Raw genomic sequence first — 10783 nt, 5'->3', positions numbered from 1 at the left:
GAAATTCACCTCTGAGTTGTGGGTCTCATCCATCTGTTTTTGTGCTCTCCTGCTAGCTAAGGCCCTCATACCCCTAACCTAACATTACCGGTGCAGCAAAAATGGTGAGCAATATTGGAGCTATCCATCCGTACAGTTTGATACAGTGAGCCAGATACCAGCTCAGACGAGGAAAACAAAGACGTACATGGATTTCTTTGTGGAGCAGGAACGCTGTGGCTTGCCGAAATAGCTTCTACGTCATTGCTGTAGGCTTTTTCAAATGTCATTTTTCATCCGCTCCTGATTTACAATGACTTAAATAAATAAATACTGCAATTTTGAGATTAACCTCTTTAAATATTTCCTTCATCATGAGAAAAACAAAACACCAGAACACGTTAAAAACACCAAAAACACAATTTTCTTTGGAGTGGTCTTTAACCCTTACATTCATGGAGTTCACTACAGTGTTCAGCTTTGAGAGCAAATATGAACAATATATACCATAAGATATTAAGCAACGAGTAAATGCTCAGATCAGGCATAACAGTTCATAGATTTGATGGGAAGCTAGATCCTTTGATGATTGATGCCGAGTTCATGACTGTTACTTTTGTTACACTATTTTCAGTTCAAAAACTTTGACTATGTCCGAATTCCCACCCTAATCCCCAACTACTAAAAATACTGTACAGTGTGGGAATATATCTAATGTAAAAAATTACATTTAAACATTTAAAATTTAGCATCAATGCACACTATTTTTTCGCAAAGATTTCTGGGAAATTTCTAGAGCACTCGGTTTTGGAATTGTAGAGCCGGACAGCACTACAAAATGGCGAACACTCTATTGGTGAGAAAGGAATTCTGACATAGTCATTGTCTTTAATCATGCATAAATTAAGCTATTGATATAGAGAAGTCACCATTACAACATGATACTATATTACAAATTATTTATAGTTTTACCCACTAATTACCATAAAATTTGTAGGTATTGATTTTGTTCATTGTACAAAATTCATGAAGCACACTTGAGTTGATAGTTAAATATATAGTTGAAGAATTTAAAGACATGTTTTTTCACAAAAAAACTTTATTTTGTATCCCTAAAAATGACTAAAACACTTTGGAAAAAAATTCTACCTAATTTTATCATAATTTGTGCATGCATGCATTAAAAGGGTTAGGACAGTGAAAAAAAAAAGCTTTTGTTTCAAGAAAAAGGTATTTCTGTCTTGCAAGGAAAATAATTATCAAGAAAGTGTTCAGTAGCAAAATAACCTCATTTAAAAAAACTAGTGTCTTGGTCACTAGTTTTTTTTCCTAATAAGAATCATTGTTAAGATTTTTCTTACCCCATCAGCAGATTGTTTTGCTTGTTGATGAAATTCTTGTTTAATTTTAAGAATTTAACTTAATTCTGGGGAACCTGTTTTTACAGTGTTCTTGATGTGAAGACAAAACACATTATATTGACGTTAAGGTGGAATTTTTTCTGAAAAACAGGAAAGTCATTGAACTTGAACCACATGTGATGAAAGGTTGTCTATGTGTGTTCAGGCGGGGTTAGGGGGTTAAAGGGAGAGACCATCTAATCCCCACATCCCTGTCTTATAACAACATTAATGCATGATGAGCCAGATAAAGCCATCTCAGTCATTGTTGCCTCAGACAATAAAATAAGCTCTTGTTGTTTCACATGAGCTTACAAGCACACTTAGCTAGAATTTAGGCAATGCTTTGGGGAAATGTAAGACAAGGGGGCTTTTATTTTGAAAAAAAAACAATGTATTAAACCCTAAAGGGGGAGATTTTCACTCATTCACTTTTGGGAAAAGTGTCCTCGAGTATTTTTGCCAGCACCGCCTCACCTATTACCCCCACTTCCACCCTGAGGCGAAGTCCCCATATCACTGACACATTTAAATATTGTTAAACATTGTTAGTGTTACAAAGATGTCAGTCTTATGCACATACACGCACGGGCTCACACATTCGGGGTCATCCCTTGCTTCCTGAGTTTTGAGTGCAGTGATGTGGGTGAAGGAGCTGGATTTGAAGCAGAGCTGTCACTTTGCTTGTCTGTCCGTCTTTGGTAAGGCATGCAAGTGTGTGTGAGGGTTTTCTCTTAATAAGCAGGTCCCTAAAAGCGTGCCGATTACCCCAATTAAATGGTGTTCCCATCAACATCTCTGGGTCCCCGGGCCCCAAGAGCCTGCTGGCCTGTCTGAAAGAATTTGACTGTGGGGCACGCTGACACAGCCAGTGATTCATGAGGCAGGGACACACATGAGATCACTGAATTCAGCGGGAATCATTTCCTACAAATTCTGAAGGAATTCTTCTCTGGTGTTTATCACTGAGGATGTTTTAGATTCAATAGATCAAAATTTTGTTTGTAAAATTGGACTTTTTAAATATTCTATCATGACATATTAAATTTGAACAGGAAACACTTGCAGATTAAGTCAAGAAACACTGTGGTCTCAATAAATCACAAAACTATTTTTTTTTAAACAAATGCCTTATTCTTTTTGTCTTGGCTTATTTAGAAAATGTTCAATATAAACTGAAAGAAATAATGCTCTATTTTAGAAAAAAAAGAAGGGACCATATGTTCTTTCTTCTAATCCAAATCTCATGCACACATTTGCAAAACATCGTTTGCACTCTGCCTATATGAGCGGTTGCAGACGCTCTCGTGGTAAATAAACGCCCTGAGGGGGAGCTGACCTCAGGGAACACTCTGCCAGAAACACCTGAGCTGGTGTCTGGGAATTCAGCGAGTTTGAGTTCATGTTTTTTTAAAAGTCACACAGCTCTAGACTGCATTAGGTCAGAATAAATGAGAAAAGTGAAGATTCCCATCTAAAACAGGCAGCCTCACATTCTAAAGTATTTTTAGCACAATTTTCAGACTATAATTTGGCATAATGTGCTTGAATTGCCTTGTTTGTATGCAAGATTTTCCTGACTTTTCAAACACATTTGCTGCCTCACAAACCCACACTCGGATACAGACAGCAGTGTTGTCTGCAGTGAAAGAACGGCGGCTCCCTGCTGTTGTCTGGCTGTCACAACCTTGGTGTTGGTCCTGCTGTTTAGAGGGAAAGCCTGCAGTGGGCAGATTAAAAGGGCCGTGTCCAGCTGTCTCCATCATCTCCCTGATGGTCCCACCACACAACCCCCTCTCCACTGTATCCCTACATCACTCCACACAGGACTCACTTGATCCCCATTCATTTGCTGTTCTATTTATTTTATACCGTAACTCTTTTTCTTTATATCACAGTTTTCTTAAATGCTAGTTTTCATGCATGAAAACTAGCATTTAAGAAAACTGTGATATAAAGAAAAAAAATGCTGTTAGAAAGTTACTGGCAGGTGCAAAACCCAGCAATCCATTCCATTCTGTGCGTAAACAAAGGGATGATGGGAAATGAGGGCAGGCTTACTCCATGCCAACAGTCCCGCCCACAATTCAAAGGCAAATTTCTAATGAACTCCTGTTGTTCTGCAAAAAAAGTCCTAGAAAACAACATATTTAAAAAAGGTTTGTGCTAAAAACAACATAACCATGATTAAAACTCCACTAGGAAGACTTATAAATTGTATTAAAAGATCATTGGACCTTTTTTCCACAAAAAAGACGATGCTTTCAAGGTAAAGGGACAATTTAGGACAAACTTTCTGTCTGCCCTGCCTATGACACATCAACATTTACAAAAAAAAACAAGCAATATAAAAGAAAAGATTTACCATGAGAAAATAGGAAGCATGGTGCGATGCTGTGTCACATAATGCGATGTGCAGAGCAGCAAAATTAGGACGGGAAAAGCGCGAGGTTCCTAGGAAAAGAAATAGAGAGTAATTTTTTATTTCAAATGCAGCATGACAATCCTATTGGATTGGTCATGGCAGCTGAGCTGTGAGTGTGTATTCACACATGTCCGCTTGTACAGCTCTGAGCACTGAAGCGTGCATGAACCCATAACTGTACATGTAGTTTTGAATGTGACTGTTGTGTGTGTGAGATCAAGGGAGAGCCATACAGAGACCCCCTTCAGAAGGTTTGGCTCCAGGCGGAATCCCCAACCATGTCAGACAGTGTACTAATGGTCCTGCTTCTCCCCCTCTATCCTATAGTTCTCCCATTCATCCGCCCTTCCTCCAGCTCTCCTTATCCATCCCCTTCACGATTTATCCACATCAACACACCCCTTTACATACCCCAATTTCAAAAGTTATTGAAAGCTCTGATTTCTGGGTATTTTCACACAAATAACGTGAACAAAAAGTGTGAAATCTTTTCAGAAATCTCTGTTCTAAAGTTGCATTTTACAGGAATTTTTATTGGTTTCCTTGTTTGGAAAATGTCACTCCATATCAAGTAACTAATCCTGTAATATGTCGAGATTTAAGGTATTTTACTTCTTGTGCCAGAGTGGAAATAAACTCGTCTGGTCCATAAACAACATAGATAATGTTTTGTTACGATGCTCCGTGCTACTGTGAACACCTGCCTGTTGCAAAATAACAGAAACCTTTGTAAGTGATATCACAGCGACAAGGTTGATATCTCCCATTTATTCATATTCTCACTTTGACCTTTAGCTGTTCGAAAATGGGATTACATGAAATCTGAGTGACTCCAAGAGTTTAGTGCCAAATTTTGCCAAAGAACCATCCCACGAGAGATGCTGAAGATAACAAAGACCAGCAATCGGATACGAAAGAGTCCAACAGCAACAACAAGCGCAGGGTGGGAAGTTTCAAACCTTTTCCCACCTGTTAGGCAAAGACACAGAACCCCCTCAGACAAGCTCAGACTGGTTGTTCACATGTGAACAGCAACACAGCGGAGTGTAAGAGAATCACCATGAAAAAGATGACAACAAATGATAGAGAGGAAGGAAGTGGGGTGTGCGCACATGAATGGAGCTTCTCCTGTCTTGGCCCTAATGGTCCAAATGAGGCCTAAGGACGAGATGGGGGTGTACGTGGGAGGCACATGACAAGGCTGGGTTGGAGGGGTCTGAGTCTGTCTGTAGACGCGGGCAGACCAGAGATGCATGACTCAAGCTCAGCACCATATGAGTTGGCAGCTTGTCACATCCCAACCATCACTGAATGGCTAGATAGCAGAGCCTGTTTCACCACAGAGCAGCTCCAATCTCTTCAACCGGACACACATGTGGTTTGAATGATTTATTAGGAGCCACAGGAGTAAAAACCTCTGATCAGGATAAACCCTGTGATTGGAGGAAAATCCCCCCAAAAAAGGAAAAGGTCGCATTCTATTGCTGATATCTGCTACATGTAGGGAAATTTGGGGGGAATTTTTATTTTTAAGATGAACTATTATGAGAAAAAAATCAGTTGCGTTAAAACAATGAGCTTGAACTTCACGAGCCACTAATGATCTTAAAGAGGAACGGTACTTTCAACTTTATTGACTGCCTGTAAATTAAGAATGGCTGTGGATTTATGATACGTTTATTTTGTATTTATTTTCTGTAAAGCCATTTTAAGGTCAGAATTTAAATCGATTCTAAACTTTAGAAAATAATGATTGTTGCTTCCAAAGCCATGTGTGTTGTTTTTTTTTACAGTCACATTTAAATATTTTGGACTAATACACTTGTGTTACACCGTGAAAATAAAGAAAACATTAAAGCAGAAACAAATTTTAGGATTTAAATGTAGAATTTACCAGTAAACATCTCCAATACCCTCACATTTCTTCTGTCTTCTTTAATAGTTCATATTATTATGATTATTAGCCCTAAGTTTGGAAGGTAGTGAGCTTAAATCCAGGTTAACCCAACAAATCTCTGCTTCATCCTCAACATTAAGGGACAGCTGTGTCTGCAGCTCACCGCTCCACCAAATGCAGAGAACTAATCTCTCTCACCCAACTGTGTGAAAGCTGTTGGGACTTCAACTTTATTCATATTTTTAAGTAGTTCAAATATTTTCCTTCAACATTTTCTTGTAAAAGTTTATATTCCATCAATATAGCAAGTTGTTGAAGCCCTGAAGGTGTAAAGCAGCCCATGATCATTGCACTGACACCACTATGCTTCACAGTTCATATAATTTTACATGAAACCTGATTGTGTCTATGAAACACTTTTCATTTAAGGGTTATTTTAGATTTGAAAGATTTATTTTTGAGTCATGTTTGTATAATGCTACTTTTTGTTTAATTTACTGAATCAATTAAGTGTGAAAAATGTAAAATAAGTTAAAATAGAAAAGAGCAAATAAGAATAAAATGGATACTTTAGACTTAATTCTGTACATAAAGACTTAAAATATTGACATATTTTAATATGGAAATGTAAACCTGTTTATGTTCATTTAAGGGGAAAAGGGGATTTCAATCCATGTGATGCCAAACAGATAGGGGTGTAGGGAAATATCGATTTCGTGATATATTACAATATTTCATTTGCCGATACTTGTATCAGTTTAAAATGCTGCTGATGATATTTAATAATTTATTTGTGAGCATCCTTCGGCATCTTACTTTTGTTTTCCCCCTAAACCCCCGGCTGCTAATTGGCAGCACAGCACACTTTGAGCAGCTCTACACCGCACTAATAACAATAAAATCTCTCGAGAACCAGTTTGAGTTAAATGTTCAGCCTTGCAGATTTGTTGTCATGAGAGATGTACAACTAGTTTTTTTATTTTTTTTTAATTCATACTCTTTAAAAAGAAAAAGAAAAATTGTTCTGGTACAGCGTTGGGATATATATTGCAATATTTATTGTATTTTGAGACATATATCGCGATACGTATTGTATCACCAGATTCTTGCTAATACATGCCCCTAAAAAAATAAAAAAAAGTAATAAAACAGAAAGCTAAATAAAAATGTGTTGTTCTTTAAACTTTTCATAACACAATCAGAAATTTGGAAACCTAACAAAATACTGTGAAAAGATATAAGACAGTCAAATCAATATTAACCTATATGATCCATTCTGTGGCTCTTATATACATTTATTTATTTTATTTAGGAATCCCACACTGTTTACTCTGCCATCTTCAACTCTCACTTCACTGTTTTTCAGTGGAATATTCATGCCAATTAAAACCCTCCACCTAAAAATAGACAACTACAATTTTGTTGGGGGAGCAGAGATCCTGTATGAAAATTAGTCCTGTATTATTTATGAAATGAGTGCAGAACATGCAATTTATTCTTACATTAAGATATTCAGAATACGTTGTGCAGAGGCACTTTATAAGGTCAACTTAAAGCATTTTACAAAAAAATATATAATTGAAAAATCAATTCATGCTCTCATTAGAATAGAAAAAAAAATGCCTGTTTCTAAATTAGGTGTAAGGGATTATGTTTGTGAAATTTTAATTACTGTATTCAAATACTGGTAATTCCCCCCCAAACATTCTTTTCTCCAAAACACAATTATGAGACATCTTGAAATAACACAGGATAAATCGGCGTCTGGAAAATATTCTGTTTGTGTCTGCATTTAAAAAAAAAAAGAAAGTTGATATTTTCAGTAGGTTTTTGGGTAACATTTAGTGCAGAAATGAAAACTTTTTAACTGCATCAACTGAGTGTGCAGTGACAGACTTTGTTGTTAATTACCCCTGAATCGGATCATTTTAAAGGTATCTGGGGTGTCTGCTTGCTGCATCTCTCTGTGGTTGGCACAAGCTGATACCCGGTAAGGACACCGGCCTGCTAGACTTGGAAAGAATTGCCTCAGCTTTCCACTCCGCAAGCTAGAGTTACGGCTCAAAGGTTGTTTCTAAATTAATTGAAAGCTAAATCCGCACTGTTGCTTTGTTTGTCCCACATTAATGCTGCCTCTCTCTCTTTATTATAGCCTGGTCAGCCAAGTATTCAGTTTGCTCCTATAATTCCCTAAATATTAAATTAATAAAAACTCAATCCAAAAAAACTACTTTTGCTTAACTCTGTTGAATAGACAAAGGTTTCAGTGTAACATTGCCTGTGAAATAAACTCAAATTCCATGAAGCTCCGTCACATATTTTTACTAAGACAGACTATGCTGAATCTGCATGTGTGTTACAGTGGTGTTGTATCAAAATGTAATTGTAGAAGTTCAAGTAAAGCAATATGGAGGCTGTTTTAGGCTTTAATCGGACAGGTGGTTCTATCAATGCAACAGTAAGCTTATCCAAAACAGCAGAATAGACAAAAAAAGAGGGTAAGTTGATAGCCAAAATCTGGGCTGAAAACTGAGAGAGGTCACAAACATCTTTATTTATTTATTTTTGTTTTAAATCAATTCTCACTCTTATTGTTGCACTCAGTGTTCTTAAAAGACAAAACAAAAGCGTGTTTTTAACATGTTCTTACAGCGTTTTTCTCATGATGGAGCATATGAATAAAAAAAAAAAATGAGATAAAAACTACATTTCTGAATATGTATTATAATAATGATGAATAGTGAGTGCTGGGCAGATTGATCCAAAATATCAATAGTATCAATCTCACGTTGGTATCGGTATCGGATCGATACCGGCCCGCAGATATCTATATTTTCTCTCTATTTTCTGTTAAGGACCCAGATGATTTGCTGCCTCACCACTCTGACACCAGTCCTGTGAGATCTCAGCAACAGATCTCTTATTTCAATGCCGAGTTGTTTTTGGCAGGTTACTTTCCACCTGTTTTAATTTTTCTATTTAAAACTAATTGTTTATAATTCTACCAGTTGTTTATTTTTTTGAATCGTTAAACATTTTGATTTTCATTTTGTATCATAGTTACTTGTTTCTTTCAGTTTGTGGACTGTTTTGGATTCACTTCTTCACTTTTTAATTAATTTCCATAAGTTTTTATTTTAATAAACAATTTTTTCATGTAATTAATATATCCTAATTATGTTTTTATGTTTATTAAGTAATTTTAAAAATGGAAACTTACAAAAATTATATTCACTGTGATTGAAAAACAATTGAGATTTTGAGGTTCATGTCACATCCACCACATTTACGGAAAATACCGATATCAGGATTTATATTGGCAACGTTGACCGGTATCAGATCAGTATCGGATCGATACTCAAATGCTCAGTATCACCCAGCCCTAGGCGCAGACTGCGCCGGTATTGCTAGACATTTTTGTAATGTTAGGTTGGGGCTGTGAGCTAGCAGAAGAAAATATTAACAAAGAAATGATGGGAAATGAGAACAGACTTAGTCCACACCAACGGTAATCATAATCATGAAAAAAATAAAAAAAGACACTGATGATGCTTTTACAACAGATAGAAAAAATGATTAGAGAAGGACTTTGTAGACAGTTTTTGGTAGAAAAAACTAAAATGGATACTGCTGCTCTTGTTAAGAATACTATGTTGTGAACAGAAAACTTTCTTTCTTTGTTATGTCTGTTACAAAATAAAATGGTTGAATAAAACTGAACTGATAATCTACTTTCATCTGCGATTCTTCAGCTGTCCTCTTTGAAAGAACATCCACTTTAAGTAATATTCCTCAAAAATTAAAGCCATTTTAACTATTTATGTAGAAAATCATCTCTACCACTTTATAACAGCTAAATCCAATAGGACATTTTTCCACTGGAAACAGCCTGTAACCATAGGTGACCTTTATAATATCAGTTCTATCAAACATTGTCTGTGCCGAGCAAAGAAATTCACGACAAAATGACGACTTTAAGTTATAAATGATAATCTAAACACTGGTAGGTGATCAGAACATTTACTTATTTTTTCCTTTACCTTACTAAAATTAACAAAATGAAAAAATCTCAAATTACATTTTTTTCCCAACTGGTCTCTCAGACCAAGAGCATCAAAACCCCAAAAGTGTTTTAATTTGCGGTTCTGTCATAAAAGCAGAGGACAAAAAGAACAAAGCGATGAGAAAATAAGAAGAAACACGTACTGTACAGAAGAAAGAGAGAGGTCTCACCGTCTTTCATTTTTCAAACAAAAAGTAAACACCACTGGAGGAAACCCTGTGACACTCGATGCTGCTGATCATTCCTCCACCTGCTCACTTGGGTTTCCCAGGAGGCCATTCTGTCAGCCTCTGGACAAAAGAAGCACAAAAAGCCAACACCTCTCTTTCCCCTGAGGTACTTAAAGACAAAAGAGGAGGGGAAAAAACATACAATGCCTTTGTTTGCTGAGATTAAAACATGTTGATTTTCTGCCTGCCTCCCATCCTCTATCTCTAGACGTAACTCTACCAGGAAAGAGATGCTCTGCAACTATCGGTGAACTTGCCCCGTTCTTGGACGCTCATGAAATCCGCCTTTTTATTTTCTCTGTTTTCTATTGTCTCTGCATCATTGTTGTGTGTCTCGTGACGTTGTGATTAGCTGATCAGACTTGGCAGTGGGTGAATGAGCAGGCCTATTCTCCTGCTTTTCCCTCCCATGTGAAATGGGTATAAAGTTGGTGATGTGACCAGACTTGCGCCCCAGCCCGATTGTTAATGTAACCGAATATCTGCTTACAAAAAACAAAGGACAACAAATATTCAGCCTTTCATATAAAGTACAGAAAGAGACTCGGGTTGTGACAGTTTAGGAATTCACGTGCAGATAGACAATACGCTTTGTACAAAGCAGCGTCAAATAAAAAAAAAATTAAAAAGTGCACAAAAGCTCTGCTATACAACAACAAAACTGTCAGATAAACTGCTTTTCTTCCATTTTGGATTCAGTTCCTTACAATAAAGATTAGAGCTGACAAGTGCAAGACCTAAAACATTAAATCTATCCCTACAGTGGTGGCGGGCGGGTGGCCCCGACAA

This window comes from Oryzias melastigma, linkage group LG9 (assembly GCF_002922805.2).
Source record: "Oryzias melastigma strain HK-1 linkage group LG9, ASM292280v2, whole genome shotgun sequence".
Taxonomy (NCBI): domain Eukaryota; kingdom Metazoa; phylum Chordata; class Actinopteri; order Beloniformes; family Adrianichthyidae; genus Oryzias; species Oryzias melastigma.
Note: the sequence above shows the minus strand (reverse complement) of the source record.